Genomic DNA, 18,004 nt, shown 5'->3' with positions numbered 1-18,004 from the left:
ATTATGTCCTGAGAAGCCAAAATCATATACTTTATCTTGTATAAATGCGGCTATAATAGAAGAAATTGGCAATTCAATGATTTCATTTTGACTTGCCCATGATGACACTGGAGTATGATGGCTTATGTATATTTTTGCTGCCCTAAAATGGGGATTATGGAGGAAATGGGATCTTTATATCATTACCTGTTTCAAGAGCCACCTCTCAATTAAGGAGAGGGATCCATTATTTTTTTCTTGCTCTTCCCCTGTGGACCATTACATTTGCTCTACATGAACTGAGGAGAACATTCAGGGATTTGTGGCAATTTACTGAAATTTTTATAACCTGAATTGATTTTTCAAGTTCAGGCAGCAACACTCAGGATATTTAACTGACACTTCTGAATTTCCCATGGCTGCTAGCACACACATGCTATTAATTTCTACACAGTTTATAGACAGGCTATTTTCTAGGTCACAGGGGTCTGTAGAAAGTTGTTGCTGACAGAATTTCTGAAAAGAAGAGAAAAAATGTAAAGAGTAAAGACACCACAAGATTGTCCCAGATCCTTGATGATGTTGGCTGTTGGAAGATTCTTCATCACTGATTTTCAATCTGTCTTCAGTGATGCTGAACAATTCAAATGGAGGGGGTGGAGGATGACCATATCATTGGCTAGAGCAGAGATGGTATGATTTTAGAAATGATCTAGAAGAAATTTCTTGGAATGAAGCAGAGCAGTGAATGCACTGTGGTCTAAATGTCTGTTTCCATGGGAGATGGGCAGTGGGGTACACACTTTTACATTGGTAAGTTATTGAAAGCAAGATAAGTTTCTGAGACTAGATGTCCAAAGACATTTAAAGATATAATGAAAACTGCAATTGAAATGAAAACTAATAGAAAATATCATCACAACCATGAATAAGAAAGTGGTATGGAACAGTCACTGAAAGCTTTGAAATTTGTTGTTTTACTAGTTGTATGACATTGAATATATTACTTAATCTCAGTGGATTTCAGTCTTCTCATCTATAAAATGATAATGAGGTTAGTATCTACTTCAGATAACAGTTTTGAGGGTTAAATAGAATAGTCCACACTGAATATTTCTTTAAAAAATGTGAAAGACTTAAGAAAATTTAGTTGTTAGTTTGTAATATTATATTAGTTGTAATATTTGTTAGTTGTAATATTATGATTACATTGAAAGACAAAATTTAGAGTTGTTTTCAGTTTTTAGAAGTCTAAGTAGAGAATTCAAACATTACTGAGTTTATACAGTTGTCCAAAGAACAGAAAAACAGTTCACATTATATATGATTAATCCAATAAGAAATCCAAATTTATTTTGCTAACAATGGCCATATTAATATTAACAGAGTTTTTTTTTTTTTTCTTCTCTAGTCTCTTTCTTTTTTTTTCTTTTCTTTCTTTTTTTTTAAAAATATAACCGAGTTTTTAGAGTGGTATTTTGTTTGGAACTAAGAAAACCCAACAGTTCATTTTGTTTCTTGGCTTCTTTATGATTCTTAATAATTGCATTATCTTAAATGTAGCAGCAGCTTTATTTTTATTAATTTTTATTTTATATTGGAGCACAGTTGATTAGCAGAGTTGTGTTAGTGTCAAGTGTACACCAAAGTGATTCAGTTACACATATACAGGTATCTACTTTTTTCAATTTTTTTCCATTTAGATTATTACAGAATATTGGTCCACATTCCTTGTGCTATACAGTAGGTCTTTGTTGGTTTTCTATTTTCAATATAGCTGTGTGTACAGGTTAGTCCCAAACTCCCAATGTCCCTCTCTCCCACCCTTCCCCATTGCAGTCATGAATTCATTCTCTAAGTTTGTGAGTTTGTTTCCATTTTGTAAAGAGGTTCATTTGTAGTATATATTTTTAGATTCCATATATAAGGAATATCATATGATATTTATCTTTCTCTGTCTGGCTTACTTCATTTAGTATTGTAATATCCAGGTCCATCCATGTTGCTGCAAGTGGCATTATTTCATTTTTTTTGATGGCCGAGTAATATTCCATGGAATATATTGCATATTCCTTATCCATTCATCTATCAATCTATCAATGGAAATTTAGGTTGCTTCCATGTCTTGGTAATTGTAAACAAAACTGCAATGACTACTTGGGTGAATGCATCCTTTGAACCACATTTTCCTCTGGATATATAACTAGGAGTGAAATTGCTGGATCATATGGTAGCTCTATTTTTTTTTTTTTTTTTTAGGGAATCTCCATTCTATTTCATATAGTGACCATAGTAGCAACCATTCCCATCACCAGTATAGGAGGGTTCCCTTGCCTCCACACCCCTCCAGCATTCATTGTAGATATTTTGATAATGGCCATCCTGACTGGTGTGAGGTCATGATATCTCATTGTATTTTTGATTTGCATTTCTCTAATATTAGTGATGTTGAGCATCTTTTCTTGTGCCTCTTGGGCATCTGTACATCTTCTTTGGAGGAATCCCTGTTTAGATTTTCTGACAAGTTTCTGATTGAGTTGTTTGTTTGTTTTTGATATTGAGCTACATAAACTTTTTGTATATTTTAGAGATTAATCCCTTGTCAGTTGCTTCCTTTCTAAATATTTTCTCCCATTTTAAGGTTTGTATTTTTGTCTTGTTTATAGTTTCCTTTGCTATGCAAACCTTTTAAGTTTAATCACGTCTCATTTGTTTATTTTTATTTTCATTAATTTAGGAGATAGGTCAAAAAATATCTTGCTGTGTTCTGCTTAAGAGTTATATAGTATCCACCTTTAAATTTAGGCCTATAATAGATTTTGAGCTTTATTTTGTGTATGATGTTAGAGAGTGTTATAATTTCATTCTTCTACATGTAGCTCTCCTGTTTTTCCAGCTCCCACTTATTGAAGACACTGTTTTCTACATTGTATATTCTTGTCTTGTTTATCATAGACTAGGTGCATAGGTTGTCTCTGGACTTTCCATCTTGTTCCATTGATCTATATTTCTGTTTTTTATGCCAGTACAATACTGTTTTCATGACTGTAGCTCTGTGGTATATTCTGAAGCCAGGATGCCTGATTCTCCTAGCTGTTTTCCTTTCTCAGGATTGTTTTGGATATTTGTGGTCTTTTGCTTCCATAAAGATTTTGAGTTTTTTTTTTTTGTTCTAGTTCTGTGAAAAATACTATTAGTAATTTGATAGGGATTGCATTGAATCTGTCAATTGCCTTGGGTAGTATAGTCATTTTGACAATATTTATTGTTTCAATTCAAGAACATGTTTAGTTATTCTGGGTTTTTTATTCTTTTTGATGCAATGGTAAATGAGATTGTTTCCTTAATTTCTCTTTCTGATCTTTCATTGTTTCTGTATAGAAATGCAACCTATTTCTGTGTTAATTTTGTATCTTGCAACTCTACTGAATTTATTAATGAGCTCTAGTAGTCCTCTGGTTGCATATTTACAATTTTCTATGTAGAGTTTCATGTCATCTGCAAATAGTGATGGTTTTACTTCTTTTTCAATTTGGATTCCTTTTATTTCTCTTCTCTGATTGCTGTGAGTAGGACTTCCAAAACTATGTTGAATAAATGACAATATAGTAGTGAGAGTGGACATCCTTATCTTGTTCCTGAGGTTAGAGGCAATGCTTTCAGCTTTTCACTTTTCAGTATGAAGTTAGCTATAGGTTTATTATGTGTGTTTGTGTGTCTGGTCACTCAGTTGTGTCTGACTCTTTGCAACCCCATGGACTAGAGCCTGCAAGGCTCATCTGTCTGTGAAATTCTCCAGGCAAGAATACTGGAATGGGGTGTCATTCCCTTCTCCAGGGGATCTTCCCATCCCAGTTCTCCTGCACTGAATCTGCAAAGAATCTCTCAGATTCTTTACCATATGAGCCACCAGGGAAGCCCAGGTTTGTTATACATGGCCTTTATTATATTATTGGGTCCCCCCTGTGCCCACTATCTAGAGACAGTTTTTTAATCATAAAAAAAGTTGGTGTTAAATTTTGTCAAAATCTTTTCCTCCACCTATTGAAATGATCATAGTGCTTTTAATCTTCTATTTGTTGAGACGATGTATCACACTGATTTGTGGATATTGAAAAATCCTTGTATCCTTGAGATAAACACCATTTGATCATAGTGTATGACTCATTTAACGTATTGTTGGATTCAAATTGCTAGTATTTTGTTGAGGACTTTTGGATCTATGTTCATTGGTGTTATTGGCCTGCCATTTTCTTTTTTTGTGATATTTTCGATTTTGGTATCAAGATGAGGGTAGGCTCATAGAAAGAGCTGGAAAGTGTTTTCTCCTTCCCTTCTTTTTTGGAGTAGTTTGAGAAGAAATTGTGTTAATTCTTCCCTAAATGTTTGATAGAATTTACCTGTGAAGCCATATGGGATGGGGGTTTTATTTGTTGGAGGATTTAATCACAGTTTCAATTTCAGTACTAGTAATTGGTTTGTTCATATTCTCTATTCCTTTCTTTTTCAGTCTTGGGTGATGATACCTTTAAATAATTCCATGCAAATTGAAATCAAAAGAAAGAGGAAGTAACACTACTCATATCCAACAAGGTGGACTTTAAAAGGAAGACTATTACAAGAGAAAAGAAGAACACTATGCAATTACCAAGGGCTCAATCCCCAAGAAGATAAAACAATTGTAAATATATATATGCACACAAAATAGGAGTACCTCAATATATAAGGCAAACACTAAATAAAAAGAGAAAGCATCAGTAACGCAATAATAGTGGGTGCCGGGGTCCAGCCCCGGTGGATCCAGGGTGATTCGAAGGTCGGGGGACGGAGTCGGCATCTTTGGAAATAACTTATTTAATTACAGATAGACAGGGATTAGAAGATTAGCAGAGAAAAAGAGGCTGAATAACTTGGTTCACATGGAATACCAATCACCACCTACACAGGCTGCAGGCGTCTTCCCATTCTCCCAAAGGAGAGGAGGCACTGAGGCCCCCCCGGTCCGATCTTAGAAGCCCAGGCAAAATTAATAGGCTTGGTGGGTACCCATGCACCAGATGGGAATTCAGCCAGAAAAGAGGGGAGCAGAAAAGAACGACATGAGGGAATCAGTCTTTCCGGAAACTGATCCGATTCCTTTATTTTTGGGTTTGCTTATATACCTTTTGTTACATATAGGGATGAATACAGAGTCACATGGGGGTCAGCAGTCCTGACCTTTATCAAAATCAGGTGCTTTACATAAAAAGGTCTTAGGGATTTTATGATCCTTTCTTTCTGATAACCAAAAAACTTATTTTTTCCAAAGGTGTTTTTTCTTAAACCAGGCACCACCCTCCAAATAAAGTTGCATTCCTATAGGGTGAGGGTGTAGTGAGTTACAATCAAGAAAGGAATTTATTTAACCCAAGGTTAACATGATTACTCTTAAGGTTAATACTTATTTCTCCTATATGCTTAAAGGTTAATACTTATTTCTCCTATATGTTAGTTATATTCATTATAAGGGTACGGAACATGGAGATTTAGCAGCAAACATCAGCCCAACAAATGAAAAATCCTTTCACCAATGCTCCCCTTACTATCTATTTAGACTTAAGATAGCAATAAAGTTACATTTTTACATAGCAAGGACACAGTGATTTGTAACAAAGTACAGTGATCTATTACAAAAGAGAAAATCCATTAACTCAAAAAGTCTAGTATTGCTAACATCAAAAACTACTATATTTCCTTTTTTATATTCCAAATACATTGATTAATATATTCCCAGGTGCCTAAGGAAGCATGTGTTTGCCTTATATATTGAGGTACTCCTATTTTGTGTGCATATATATATTTACAATTGTTTGATCTTCTTCTTGGGGATTGAGCCCTTGGTAATTGCATAGTGTTCTTCTTTTCTCTTGTCTTTCTAATAAAGTCCATCTTGTTGGATATGAGTAGTGTTACTTCCTCTTTCTTTTGATTTCAATTTGCATGGAATACCTTTTTTCCATCTGCTCACTTTGTGTCCCTCTATCCGAGGTTGGTCTCTTGTACATGGCACATGTACAATTTTTGTTTTTGTATTTGTCCAGTCAGTCTGTGTCTTTTGTTTGGAGCATTTAACCCATTGTCATTTAAATTAATTATTGATATGTATATTTCGGTGGCCATTTTCTTGTTTTGGGTTTGTTTTTGTTGTTTTCTTCCTTCCCTTCTTTGTTCTATTCTCTTGTGATTTGATGACTGACTTTAGTGTTGTGCTTGGACTCCTTTTTCTTTTTTGTGTGTGTCTCTATTGTAGATTTTTGGTTAGTGGTTATCATGTGTTCTTGATATAGCAGTCTATATGTAAACAAGATTGTTTTAAGTTGGTGGTATTTTAATTTCAATTCACTTGCATTTCCAAAATCCTGCATTTGTATTCTCTTCTCAAGATTATTGTTTTTGATATCATAATTTTGTATAAATGATATCCCAACTTTGCATCATGTTTTCTGTACTGGTGAGCTTTTTTTTTTTTTTTGATGAGTTTTTTCAGTCTTAATTTTCTTATTTCTAGTAATGGCCTCTTTTCTACTTTAGAAGTTCTTTTAGCATTTGTTGCAAAACTGGTCTAGGAGTACTAAATTCTCTTGACTTTTGCTTGTCTGTAAAGCTCTTGATTTCTTCCTTGAATCTGAATGAGAGCCTTGCTGGGTAGAGTATTCTTGGTGGTAGGTTCTTCCCTTTCATCACTTTTAAGTATATCATGCGCCTCCCATCTAGCCTACAGAATTTCTGCTGAAAAATCAGCTAATAAGCTTATGGGAGTCCTCTTGTATGTTATTTATTAATTTTTCCTGTTGCTTTCGATATTTTTTCATTGTCTTTAATTTCTGTCAGTTTAATTATTATGTATCTCAGCATGTTCTTCCTTGAGTTTATCCTGCCTGGGACTCTCTATATTTTCTGGACTTGGGTAACTTTTCCCTTTTGCATTGAGGGAAGTTTTCAGCTATTATTTCTTCAAATATTTTATCAAGTATTTTTTCTTTCTGGGATCCTTATAGTCCAACACTGGTGCATTTAATTTTGTTACTTTAATGAGGTCCCTTATACTGCCTTTATTTTTTTCATTCTTTATTCTGTTCTGCAGCAGTAATTTCCACCATTTTGTATTCTAGCTCACTTATTCATTCTTCTGCCTCAGTTGCTCTGCTATTGACTTCTTCTAGTGCATTTAGTCACTCAGTCATGTCTGACTCCCTGCAATCCCATGGACTGTAGCTCACATGACTCCTCTGTCCATGGTATTTTCCAGGCAAGAACAATGGAGTGGGGTGCCATTTCCTTCTCCAAGGCATCTTCCTGATTTAGGGATCAAACTCAGGTCTCCCACATAGTAGGCAGATTCTTTACTGTTTGAGGCACCACGGAAGCCCAAAATTAGTCACTCAGTCTTGTTCAACTCTTTGCGACCCCATGGAGTGCATTTAGGTTGGTGAAAAAGTAATTGTGTTTTTGACTATGAATTTTGCATCATTATAATAACTAGGCTCAAATATGTCTTTTAAAATTAGAATATAAACCATTACAATCAATACATTTTGCCAACAAGAAAAAAAGTTTGTTTATTTCTGTAGCATAAAAATCTGTTTCAGGTTTTGATGAACTCATGGAAAGCATTTTCTTCCTCTTGCTGTCTGTCAAAGCATTGTCCCTGCAAAAAGTTATTGAGATGCTTGAAGAAGTGGTTATTGGTTGGCAAGAAGTCAGGTGAACATAATGGATGAGGCAAAACATGGTAGCCCAATTTTTTTCAATTTTTAAAGTATTGATTGTGTGATGTGTGGTGGGGCATTGTTGTGGAGTAGAATTGGGCCCATTCAATTAACCAATGCTGGCTATAGGCATTGCAGTTTTTGGTGTGTCTTATCAATTTATTGAGCATACATCTCAGATGTAATATTTTCAGTGGGTTTCAGAAATCTTAGTGGATTAGACTGGCAGCAGGCCACCAAACAGTGACCATGACCTTTTTAGTGTACAAATTTGGCTTTGGGAAGTGCTTTGAAGCTTCTTCTTGGTCCAACCAGTGAGTTGGTTGTCACTGATTGTCATGTAAAATTCACTTTATGTTACATATCACAATCCAATTGGGAAATGGTCCTTTGTTGCATAGAATAAGAGATGACACTTCAAAAGATGTTTTTTTAAAAACTTTTGGTCAGTTCATAAAGCACTCATTTATTGAGCCTTTTCCCCTTTCCTATTTGCTTCAAATGCCGAGACTGTAGTATGGTCAATGCAGAGTTCTTTGGCAACTTCTTATGTAGTTGTAAGAGGATCAACTTTGATGATCCTCTCAATTGGTCATTGTCAACTTCTTATGGCTTTCCACTGCACTTCTTATCTTCAAGGCTCTCATCTCCACTGCAAAACTTTTTAAGCCTTCATCACACCGTATGTTCATTAACAGTTCCTGGGCCACATGTTTTGTCAATGTTGTGAGTTTTCTCTTTTTCTTTACAACCCATTTTGAACTCATACAATAAAATCACTTGCATTTACTGGAATTTGTCTAACATCATTTCCCTAGTCTAAAATAAATATAAAATAAACAACAAGTAGCAAATCATTAGCAAAAGTATAAAGTGAGAAATATGCATTAAAATGATGTATAGCATAACCACATTTATTTAAGAATATAGAAAAGTTCAACAATGCCAAACTGCAATTACTTTTAAACCAACTTTAATAGTTTCATTTCATTTATTGTATTGTTCATCTCTGATTGCTTATTCTTTAGTTCTTCCAGGTCTTTGTTAAATTTTTTTTTTTTTTTTTGATCTTCTCAATCTCTGCCTCCATTATTTTTCTGAGATTTTTGGATCATCTTTCTATCATTATTCTAAATTCTTTTTTTGGTGGGTGGGGGAGGGTAGATTGCCTGTCTTTATTTCATTTACCTGTTCTGGGGTTTTATCTTGTTCCTTTATCTGGAACATATTCCTCTGGAATTTCATTTTGTCTATTTGTAATTGCACTTTTCATTACATAGGCTGGAGGATTGTAGTTCTTTCTTTTTCTGCCTGCCCACTGTTGGATTAGGTTGTCTAAGAGGCTTGTGCATGCTTTTTGTTGGGAGGGTCTAGTTCCTGCCCACTGGTGGTTGAATTGGCTTTTGTCTTTCTGGTGGGCAGAACCATGTTCAGGAAGACATTAAGCAGCCTGTCTGCTCATGGGTGGAGCTGTGTTCCCACCATATTGGTTGTTTGGTCTGAGGCACCCCAGCACTGGGGCCTACAAGTTGTTGGGTGGCACTATGGCTCACGGAGAAAATAGCAGCCTCTACGAAGCCTCTCAAAGAATCAGACACAACTGAGTGACTGAAAAACAATAACAAAGGAAGGTTCAAACTGATGAGTATTCACCTAACCTGCCACTGTCATTGTTTTTGTCCCTACAATGAGCCACAGCCACCTCCACCTCTAAAGGAGCCCCTCAAATACCAGCAGGTAAGCCTGAGCCAGTCTCTTATGAGGTCACTGCTTTTTCCCTGGGTCTTGGTATGCATGGGAACTTGTGTGTGCCCTTTTAGAATGGGAGTTTCTGTTTCCCCTATTTTTGTGGAATTCATGCAATCAAGCACTGCTGGCCTTCAAAGCCAGATTCTCTGGGGGCTCCAGGCCCATTGTTAAGCCCCCAGGCAGGGAAGATTGACACAGGGCTCAGGATTTTCACTGCTATGCAAAACTTCTGTGGTACCCACTTTGTGGGTATTGGATTTGATATTATTGTGATTGTGCTCTTCCTATCATCTCATTGTGGGTTTTTCTTTGTCTTTGGATATAAGGTATGTTTCTTGGTAGGTTCCAGAAATTTTGTTGTTGTTGTTGTTGATGGTTGTTAAGCAGTTTGTTGTGATTTTGGTGTTTTTGTAAGAAGAGATGATATCATATCTTTCTATTCTGCCATCCTGCTGGTCAGTTGTAAAAATTGCCACCAAATTTAGGGGAAAATATTTCATCACTTTTACCTGACAAGTGCTGGATAACCTTTCAGAGGATTCACAAGGTCAAAAGTATTTTATTTTATTTTATTATTATTATTTTTTTTACTATTAAGTTTTTTATTTTTTTAATTTTAAAATCTTTAATTCTTACATGTGTTCCCAAACATGAACCCCCATCCCACCACCCTCCCCATAACATCTCTGTGGGTCATCCCCATGCACCAGCCCCAAGCATGCTGTATCCTGCGTCAGACATAGACTAGCGATTCAGTTCTTACATGATAGTATACATGATAGAATGCCATTCTCACATATCATCCCACCCTCTCCCTCTCCCTCTGAGTCCAAAAGTCCGTTATACACAGCTGCGTCTTTTTTTCCTGTCTTGCATACAGGGTCGTCATTGCCATCTTTCTAAATTCCATATATATGTGTTAGTATACTGTATTGGTGTTTTTCTTTCTGGCTTACTTCACTCTGTATAATCGGCTCCAGTTTCATCCATCTCATCAGAACTGATTCAAATGAATTCTTTTTAACAGCTGAGTAATACTCCATTGTGTATATGTACCACAGCTTTCTTATCTATTCATCTGCTGATGGACATCTAGGGTGTTTCCATGTCCTGGCTATTATAAACAGTGCTGCGATGAACATTGGGGTACATGTGTCTCTTTCAATTCTGGTTTCCTTGGTGTGTATGCCCAGCAGTGGGATTGCTGGGTCATAAGGGAGTTCTATTTGCAATTTTTTAAGGAATCTCCACACTGTTCTCCATAGTGGCTGTACTAGTTTGCATTCCCACCAACAGTGTAGGAGGGTTCCCTTTTCTCCACACCCTCTCCAGTATTTATTGCTTGCAGATTTTTGGATCGCAGCCATTCTGACTGGTGTGAAGTGGTACCTCATTGTGGTTTTGATTTGCATTTCTCTGATAATGAGTGATGTTGAGCATCTTTTCATGTGTTTGTTAGCCATCCGTATGTCTTCTTTGGAGAAATGTCTATTTAGTTCTTTGGCCCATTTTTTGATTGGGTCGTTTATTTTTCTGGAATTGAGCTGCATAAGTTGCTTGTATATTTTTGAGATTAGTTGTTTGTCAGTTGCTTCATTTGCTATTATTTTCTCCCATTCAGAAGGCTGTCTTTTCACCTTGCTGATATTTTCCTTTGTTGTGCAGAAGCTTTTAATTTTAATTAGATCCCATTTGTTTATTTTTGCTTTAATTTCCAGAATTCTGGGAGGTGGATCATAGAGGATCCTGCTGTGATTTATGTCTGAGAGTGTTTTGCCTATGTTCTCCTCTAGGAGTTTTATAGTTTCTGGTCTTACATTTAGATCTTTAATCCATTTTGAGTTTATTTTTGTGTGCGGTGTTAGAAAGTGATCTAGTTTCATTCTTTTACAAGTGGTTGACCAGTTTTCCCAGCACCACTTGTTAAAGAGATTGTCTTTACTCCATTGTATATTCTTGCCTCCTTTGTCAAAGATAAGGTGTCCATATGTGTGTGGATTTATCTCTGGGCTTTCTATTTTGTTCCATTGATCTATATGTCTGTCTTTGTGCCAGTACCATACTGTTTTGTTGACTGTGGTTTTGTAGTAGAGCCTGAAGTCAGGCAAGTTGATTCCTCCAGTTCCATTCTTCTTTCTCAAGATTGCTTTGGCAATTCGAGGTTTTTTGTATTTCCATACAAATCTTGAAATTATTTGTTCTAGTTCTGTGAAAAATATGGCTGGTAGCTTGATAGGGATTGCATTGAATTTGTAAATTGCTTTGGGTAGTATACTCATTTTCACTATATTGATTCTTCCGATCCATGAACATGGTATATTTCTCCATCTATTAGTGTCCTCTTTGATTTCTTTTATCAGTGTTTTATAGTTTTCTATATATAGGTCTTTAGTTTGTTTGGGTAGATATATTCCTAAGAATTTTATTCTTTTCGTTGCAATGGTGAATGGAATTGTTTCCTTAATTTCGTTTTCTACTTTCTCATTATTGGTGTATAGGAATGCAAGGGATTTCTGTGTGTTGATTTTATATCCTGCAACTTTACTATATTCATTGATGAGTAATTTTCTGGTGGAGTCTTTAGGGTTTTCCATGTAGAGGATCACGTCATCTGCAAACAGTGAGAGTTTTACTTCTTCTTTTCCAATTTGGATTCCTTTTATTTCTTTTTCTGCTCTGATTGCTGTGGCCAAAACTTCCAGAAATATGTTGAATAGTAGTGGTGAAAGTGGACACCCTTGTCTTGTTCCTGACTTTAGGGGAAATGCTTTCAATTTTTCACCATTGAGGATAATGTTTGCTGTGGGTTTGTCATATATAGCTTTTATTATGTTGAGGTATGTTCCTTCTATTCCTGCTTTCTGGAGAGTTTTAATTATAAATGGATGTTGAATTTTGTCAAAGGCCTTCTCTGCATCTATTGAGATAATCATATGGTTTTTATTTTTCAATTTGTTAATGTGGTGAATTACATTAATTGATTTCGGATATTGAAGAATCCTTGCATCCCTGGGATAAAGCCCACTTGGTCATGGTGTATGATCTTTTTAATGTGTTGTTGGATTCTGATTGCTAGAATTTTGTTGAGGATTTTTGCATCTATGTTCATCAGTGATATTGACCTGTAGTTTTCTTTTTTTGTGACATCTTTGTCAGGTTTTGGTATTAGGGTGATGGTGGCCTCATAGAATGAGTTTGGAAGTTTACCTTCCTCTGCAATTTTCTGGAAGAGTTTGAGTAGGATAGGTGTTAGCTCTTCTCGAAATTTTTGGTAGAATTCAGCTGTGAAGCCGTCTGGACCTGGGCTTTTGTTTGATGGAAGATTTCTGATTACAGTTTTAATTTCCATGCTTGTGATGGGTCTGTTAAGATTTTCTATTTCTTCCTGGTTCAGTTTTGGAAAATTGTACTTTTCTAAGAATTTGTCCATTTCTTCCACGTTGTCCATTTTATTGGCATACAACTGCTGATAGTAGTCTCTTATGATCCTTTGTATTTCTGTGTTGTCTGTTGTGATCTCTCCATATTCATTTCTAATTTTATTGATTTGATTTTTCTCTCTTTGCTTCTTGATGAGTCTGGCTAGTGGTTTGTCAATTTTATTTATCCTTTCAAAGAACCAGCTTTTGGCTTTGTTGATTTTTGCTATGGTCTCTTTTGTTTCTTTTGCATGTATTTCTGCCCTAATTTTTAAGATTTCTTTCCTTCTACTAACTCTGGGATTCTCCAATTCTTCCTTTTCTAGTTGCTTTAGTTGTAGAGTTAGGTTATTTATTTGGCTTTTTTCTTGTTTCTTGAGGTATGCCTGTATTGCTATGAACTTTCCTCTTAGCACTGCTTTTATAGTGTCCCACAGGTTTTGGGTTGTTGTGTTTTCATTTTCATTAGTTTCTATGCATATTTTGATTTCTTTTTTGATTTCTTCTGTGATTTGTTGGTTATTCAGAAGTGTGTTGTTCAACCTCCATATGTTGGAATTTTTAGTAGTTTTTCTCCTGTAATTGAGATCTAATCTTAATGCATTATGGTCAGAAAAGATGCTTGGAATGATTTCGATTTTTTTGAATTTATCAAGTTTAGATTTATGGCCCAGGATGTGATCTATCCTGGAGAATGTTCCATGAGCACTTGAAAAAAAGGTGAAATTCATTGTTTTGGGGTGAAATGTCCTATAGATATCAATTAGGTCTAATTGATCTAATGTATCATTTAAAGTTTGCGTTTCTTTGTTAATTTTCTGTTTAGTTGATCTGTCCATAGGTGTGAGTGGGGTATTAAAGTCTCCCACTATTATTGTGTTATTGTTGATTTCCCCTTTCATACTTGTTAGCATTTGTCTTACATATTGCAGTGCTCCTATGTTGGGTGCATATATATTTATAATTGTTATATCTTCTTCTTGGATTGATCCTTTGATCATTATGTAGTGGCCTTCTTTGTCTCTTTTCACAGCCTTTGTTTTAAAGTCTATTTTATTGGAGATGAGTATTGCCACTCCTGCTTTCTTTTGGTCTCTATTTGCGTGGTATATCTTTTTTCAACCCTTCACTTTCAGTCTGTATGTGTCCCTTGTTTTGAGGTGGGTCTCTTGTAAGCAGCATATAGAGGGATCTTGTTTTTGTTTCCATTCAGCCAGTCTTTGCCTTTTGGTTGGGGCGTTCAAACCATTTACGTTTAAGGTAATTATTGATAAGTATGATCCCGTTATCATTTACTTTATTGTTTTGGGTTCGGGTTTATACACCCTTTTCGTGTTTCCTGTCTAGAGAATATCCTTTAGAATTTGTTGGAGAGCTGGTTTGGTAGTGCTGAATTCTCTCAGCTTTTGCTTGTCTGTAAAGCTTTTGATTTCTCCTTCGTATTTGAATGAGATCCTTGCTGGGTACAGTAATCTGGGCTGTAGGTTATTGTCTTTCATCACTTTAAGTATGTCTTGCCATTCCCTCCTGGCCTGAAGAGTTTCTATTGAAAGGTCAGCTGTTATCCTTATGGGAATCCCCTTGTGTGTTATTTGTTGTTTTTCCCTTGCTGCTTTTAATATTTGTTCTTTGTGTTTGATCTTTGTTAATTTGATTAACATGTGTCTTGGGGTGTTTCACCTTGGGTTTATCCTATTTGGAACTCTCTGGGTTTCTTGGACTTGGGTGATTATTTCCTTCCCCATTTTAGGGAAGTTTTCAACTATTATCTCCTCAAGGATTTTGTCATGATCTTTCTTTTTGTCTTCTTCTTCTGGGACTCCTATAATTCGAATATTGGAGCATTTCATATCGTCCTGGAGGTCTCTGAGATTGTTCTCGTTTCTTTTAATTCGTTTTTCTTGTTTCCTCTCTGATTCATTTATTTCTATCATTCTATCTTCTATTTCACTAATCCTATCTTCTGCCTCCATTATTCTACTATTTGTTGCCTCCAGAGTGTTTCTGATCTCATTTATTGCATTATTCATTATATTTTGACTCTTTTTTATTTCTTCTAGGTCCTTGTTAAACCTTTCTTACATCTTCTCAATCCTTGTCTCTAGACTATTTATCTGTGATTCTATTTTGAATTCAAGATTTTGGATCATTTTCACTATCAATATTCGGAATTCCTTCTCAGGTAGATTCCCTACTTCATCTTCTTTTGTTTGGTTTGGTGGGCAACTCTCCTGTTCCTTTACCTGCTGAGTATTCCTCTGTCTCTTCATCTTGGTTATATTGCTGCGTTTGGGGTGGCCTTTTTATATTCTGGTAGTTTATGGAGTTCTCTTTATTATGGAGCTTCCTCACTGTGGGTGGGGTTCTATCAGTGGCTTGTCAAGGTTTCCTGGTTAGGGAGGCTTGTGTTGGAGTTCTGGTGGGTGGAGCTGGGTTTCTTCTCTCTGGAGTGCAGTGGAGTGACCAGTAATGAGTTATGAGACATCAAGGGTTTTGGAATAATTTTGAGCTGCCTGTATATTGAAGCTCAGGGGAGTGTTCCTGTGTTGCTGGAGAATTTGAGTGGTATGTCTTGTTTTGGAACTTGTTGGCCCTTCGGTGGAGCTTGGTTTCAGTGTAGGTATGAAGGCATTTGATGAGCTCCTATTGCTTAATGTTCCCTGAATTCAAAAGTTCTCTAATGTTTTCAGGCTTTGGATTTAAGCCTCCTGCTTCTGGTTTTCAGTTTTGTTTTTACAGTAGCCTCTAGAGTTCTCCATTTATACAGCATCAATGATAAAACATCTAGGTTAAAGATGAAAAGTTTCTCCACATTGAGGGACACTCAGAGAGGTTCACTGAGTTACAAGGAGAAGAGAAGATGGAGGGGGTAGTTAGAGGTAACTGGAATGAGATGCGGTGAGATCAAAAGAGGAGAGAGCAAGCTAGCCAGTAGTCACTTCCTTATGTGTGCTCTATAGTCTGGACCGCACAGAGGTATTTACGGAGTTATACGTGGAAGAGGAGAGGGAGGAAGTAGACAGAGGTGACCAGGAGGATAAGAGAGAGGAATGAGAAGGAGAGAGACAAATCCTGCCAGTAACCAGTTCCTTAGGTGTTCTCCACCGTCTGGAACACACAGAGATTCACAGAGTTGGATAGAGAAGAGATGGGGGAGAAAAGAGACAGAGGCCACCTGGTGGAGAAAAAGGAGAGTCCAAAGGAGGAGAGAGTGGTCAAGCCAGTAATCTAGCTCTCAGGTAAACTTGGGCAGTGAAGTTTGGGTTTTTAAATGTACAAAATTGACAACAGAAACCTAAGAGCAAAGATTAAAAATCTAGAGTAGAGGTTGGATTTTAAAAAATACAATATTAAAGAAAAGAAGCAGAAGGAAAAAGGAAGAAAGAAAAAAAAACAAGAATTATTAAAAAACAAAACAAAACAAAACAAAACAAAACAAAACAAAAAACAAAAAACCACCAACAACCATCCAAAGGCTATATATGGTGTTTGCCTTAAAAAAAAGTCTTTTTTTTTTTTTAATAGTAATAGTAGGTTATAGAAATAAAATTTAGAGGAGAAATAGAAGACTTAACAATTAAAAAAAAAGTTAGAAAAAAAAAGAAGAAGAAGAAAAAGAAAAAAAAAGGAATGATTTTAAAATTATTAAAAATATATCTGGCCCTTCTCTGATGTTTTGGGCCGTGTGGGATCACTTCCAAGGTGGTTCCCTCTGTTTAACTTCTTCTGTTTGCTGGTTTTTTAGGCTCACTAGTTCAGTCGCGCTGTGGGGAGGGGGGATGCTGCAAACAAATAGCACTGTCGTGTGCACAGTGTCTCAGCCCTGCCTGACCTATCCCTTCTCTTGGCGCACAAACCGCTCCGGCTCTACGATGCTCAGCCGGGAACCGTCTGGGGCCGGCCCTAGGCTGCGTGCACTTCCCCGGTCCAAGCCGCTCAGGTTCGGCGCTCAGGCAGCCCTCAGAGGCACAGATTCGGCTGGGACTGTGCTTTGTGCCCTTCCCAGGTCCGAGTAGCTCAGGAGTTTGGCGAGCGCGATCGCCGCAGCGTGTCACCTTTTCTGCCGCTGCTGCTCAGCTTTCTGGGTGGACCGCTGGCGTCTCCCGTGAGGCAGATTGTGAGTGTCCAGCACCCCCAGAAGTCTTAGCAAAGAGGCCTGCTTGCAGTTAGGTAAGTAAAGTCTCTCCGGGTCTGCAATTGCCCCTTTCCAGTCCTTATGGCTCTGGCTGCCTGTCCCCGGCGGGGGATGGTCTGCAGCCGGCTTTTTCTGTTCCGTCCTTTGTTCTGTGCTCGGTCCTGGCGGTGTCTTATGTTCGAGCTTTTCATGCAGTAGCTATCCCACAGTCTGGTTTGCTAGCGCAAGTTAGATCGTTCTGGTTGCGCGTGGGGCGTTCCTGCCCGATTCTTACAAAGCACTGCAGCCCACGCCTCCCGCGTGTCCCTGCCCTGCCCCCACTTCCCAATGGCGGATGCAGGCGTCTGTGCTGCTTTTCCGCTGGGGGAGTTACTGTTGGGCTTGTAATCTCTTGGTTTTAATTATTTCTTTATTTTTCCTTCCTGTTATGTTGCCCTCTGTGTTTCCAAGACTCGCCACAGACTCGGCAGGGAGAGTGTTTCCTGGTGTTTCGAAACCTCTCTTCTTAAAATTCCCTTCCTGGGACAGGCTTCCCTTCCCGGGACGGGCTTTCCTTCCCGGGACGGAGCTCCCTCCCCACCTCCTTTGTCTCCATTTTCGTCTTTTATATTTTTTCCTACCTGTTTTTGAAGACAATGGTCTGCTTTTCTGGTTGCCTGATGACTTCTGCCAGCCTACAGAAGTTGTTTTGTGGAGTTTGCTCGGCGTTGAAATGTTCTTTTGAGGAATTTGTGAGGGAGAAAGTGGTCTTCCCGTCCTATTCCTCCGCCATCTTTATCCCGTCTCCTCAAAAGTATTTTAATAATAATACTGAGCTGTGATTTTCCCTTTTGATTTTTTTTCCTCTCATAATTACATTGTGAGATTTTCCAGGAGCTACATGATCTATGATATTATAACAGCATGAATATAGAAGGAGAATACAGCTCTCTTTGATTGTGTCAGATATTAAAAGAGCTTTGCAAGAATGTTAT

Source organism: Budorcas taxicolor, chromosome 12 (genome assembly GCF_023091745.1).
Source record: "Budorcas taxicolor isolate Tak-1 chromosome 12, Takin1.1, whole genome shotgun sequence".
NCBI lineage: Eukaryota > Metazoa > Chordata > Mammalia > Artiodactyla > Bovidae > Budorcas > Budorcas taxicolor.
This window is presented reverse-complemented; position numbering follows the sequence as displayed.